This window comes from Geotrypetes seraphini, chromosome 13, assembly GCF_902459505.1.
Source record: "Geotrypetes seraphini chromosome 13, aGeoSer1.1, whole genome shotgun sequence".
Classification (NCBI taxonomy): domain Eukaryota; kingdom Metazoa; phylum Chordata; class Amphibia; order Gymnophiona; family Dermophiidae; genus Geotrypetes; species Geotrypetes seraphini.
In genome coordinates, this window is record NC_047096.1 from 24098407 (window position 1) to 24101247 (window position 2841).

At 42.3% G+C, this 2841-nt stretch overlaps 1 protein-coding gene across 1 annotated transcript in view; it reads right to left on the reverse strand.

Moving 5' to 3' along the window:
- The window catches only part of PHLDB1 (pleckstrin homology like domain family B member 1), a 142625-nt gene extending 141781 nt beyond the window's left edge, over positions 1-844 (reverse strand). Inside the window, exon 1 of the mRNA XM_033917615.1 lies at positions 208-844. The gene's annotated coding sequence lies outside the window, so the exon portion shown is untranslated. The remainder of the gene's footprint in view (positions 1-207) is intronic.
- Between the last annotated feature and the right edge of the window lie 1997 nt (positions 845-2841).

Below are 2841 nucleotides of genomic sequence, written 5' to 3' on the forward strand. Positions count from 1 at the left end.
AAAACATTTGCAGTTCTAACAAAACTTGCTTTCTTTACACATTTCTCTCTGAAAAATACTTGCCAGTCATTCCGGGGTTCTTACAACAGTGATGTTTCATACGTACAATTTTGCTTATTTGTAATAAGTGCACCAGAATGGCCTAGCATTAAAATCATATCTAGCAAAACAATATTTATCAATGACAACTAGTTCAGGCAGACCTACGTGTCAGCAAGTAGATCACTGTGGCTCCAGGAAGCATGCAATCCCGGCAAAAAGCTCCAAGCACGGCAGGCAGGCTTTCCATCTCCAGAACATCCAGCACAAAGAAGCAGTTGTATACAGCTCCACCACACCCAGAGTCCCAGTAGAAGGCTGTGTCTGAGGAGCAATGGCATACAGCACCTGCCACCAGAGTCTTAAGAGCAGTTACATCATGCTGCTCCCCCCAATCAGTGCTGTAATAGCAGTCATTGACAACAGCGCTTCCCCCCAACCTCTGGTAACAGTGAGTTCCTCAAGAAACAGGCACCATCCTCATCAAGGCATAGCAGATAGCAAGCTAAATATATAGACAGTCTGCTCCACAGACCCTAACACTAAGTTAGACTAGCAGGCTGAAATCCAGGGATCAAATCCTACTATTGCTCTTTATAATCTTAACTCTCCATTGCCTCAGGGACAAGAAAATACTTAATGCACCTTCCCTAGAGCTATACTGAACGGACATGAGCTAAATACAAATCAAATATCTATTCACAACTCTGCAACCAAATCACTGGACAAAGCTGTTTATTAGCATCAGTAAACCAAGCCTATGGCAGGCATCCATGAGAGGGAATATTTCCAAACTTTAAACTCCAGTCTCCAACAAACAAAAAATTCCCACAGTCAAGGAGACAAGAACAACAATCAACATCTGGAGTATATAAAATGCAGCAGGAGCCAAGGACACAAGAGCATAGATTGCACAGCAGCTGGTTTCAAAACACCACTCACTGTTTCCAAAACGGAAGAGTAGGTGGGTGAGATTCACATGGAAGAATTCACCCAATCCGTCTGCAAGTTTTTACATGATGCAGCACTGAACTGATATTCCAGATGTCTGTAGCTGGCTGCTAAGACAGGATTAGGCTCCATAGGAACAATTTACTCCATCCATGGAATCACCAAGGGAAGATGCTGCTGGTGGGAAGCTTTAATCTGCCAGATGCTGACTACGGCATCCAGCACTAGTTAGAAATTCAGGACTTCTTCCCAAGAACACCACCTCACCTAACTAGTACCAGCATTCAAAGGAGAGAATACCAGATCCAGTGCTGACAAATCGGGGAAAGTATTACCAATGATACGGCACCAAATAGATAACCAAGGCAAGAGTCCCAGGCTTTAAGGGTGCCAACCCATATATTAAGTGATAAAGATTCAAGGTTCTGAGTGAAGAGACAGGAGGGAAAGCATCCCCTCCACCACACACACACACACGCTTCAAGGGCAGTTTTCTTAAGAAATGAAACAAACACAAGGGGGAGGAAAAGAGCCCAGTATCTTTTCAAAAGAAATCAAAAACTATAATTCTAGAGTTAGCATTGAGGTGGTAGAAATCAAGATTAAAAGTAAGGGGATGCATTTTACCTATTAGCAAGAGAAGTAAGTACCAAGACTGTACTGGTCACCATCTCTCAAAAAAAGATATTGAAGAATTAGAAAAGTTCAAAGAAGAGCAACCAAAATGATCAGTGGTTCCCAAACCTGTCCTGGGGGACCCCCAGCCAGTCAGGTTTTCAAGATATCCCTAATGAATATGCATGAGAGAGATTTGCATACATGTCACTTCCATTATATGCCAATCTCTCTCATGCATATTCATTAGGGATATCTTGAAAACCTGACTGGCTGGGGGTCCCCCAGGACAGGTTTGAGAACCACTGAAAATGATAAAGGGGTGGAATTTCTCTCATTTGAGGAAAGGGCTCTTCAACTTGGAAAAGAAACAGCTGAGGGGGATACTACTAAGGTCTACAAAAACCTGAGTGGCGTAGAACATGTGAAAGTGAATTGATTTTTTACTCTTTCAAGAATTACAAAGACTAGGGGATGCTCAATGAAGTTACATGGAAATACCTTTACAACAAATACAAGGGAATATTTTTTTCACTCAAACAATAGTTAAGCTCTGAAATTAGCCAGAGGATATGGCAACAACGGTTAGCTTAGCTGTGTTTAAAAAAAGGTTTGGATAAGTCCCTGGAAGAAAGGTCTATTGAGACAGACAGGGAAGCCACTGCATGCCCTGGGATCAGTAGAATGAAATGTTGTTACAATTTGGATTTCTGCCAGGTACTTGCGACCTGGATTGCTCTTCTGGAAACAGGATACTGGGCTAGATGGACCATTCATATGACCTAATATGGCTATTCTTATGATTGAAAGGACAGGAAAAAGCAGCGAAAAAATAAACAATACTTTTGTGGCAATGGGTCATGTCCTAGTCAGAAATCTAGCACTCCAGTCCAGCCCCAGAAGCAGAGGGGGTCCCAGAGAACCAGAAGAAAGGAACAGCAATTAGATAAGTCTCTAGAGACAGCACTAGAGCCTGCTAGAAAGTGGTTAAATAATTCTAATTTTCAGTCAAGGGCACAGTTTGCAGCTATGCTTTTTCTTTCATGTGTTTTTCTTTTTATTTGACGGCAAGAATCATCACAGCCACACGGTTGGTGGCCCTTATCGCAGGACAGTGCATCAGGTTCAGCTTCTGAAGTCAGAGCACAGCTTTTTGAACTTACAGATTACACGGTATGCAACTTTGCTTTTCTCTACAGCAAAGGAAGTTGAAGAAAGGCACAATTAAAGCACGAC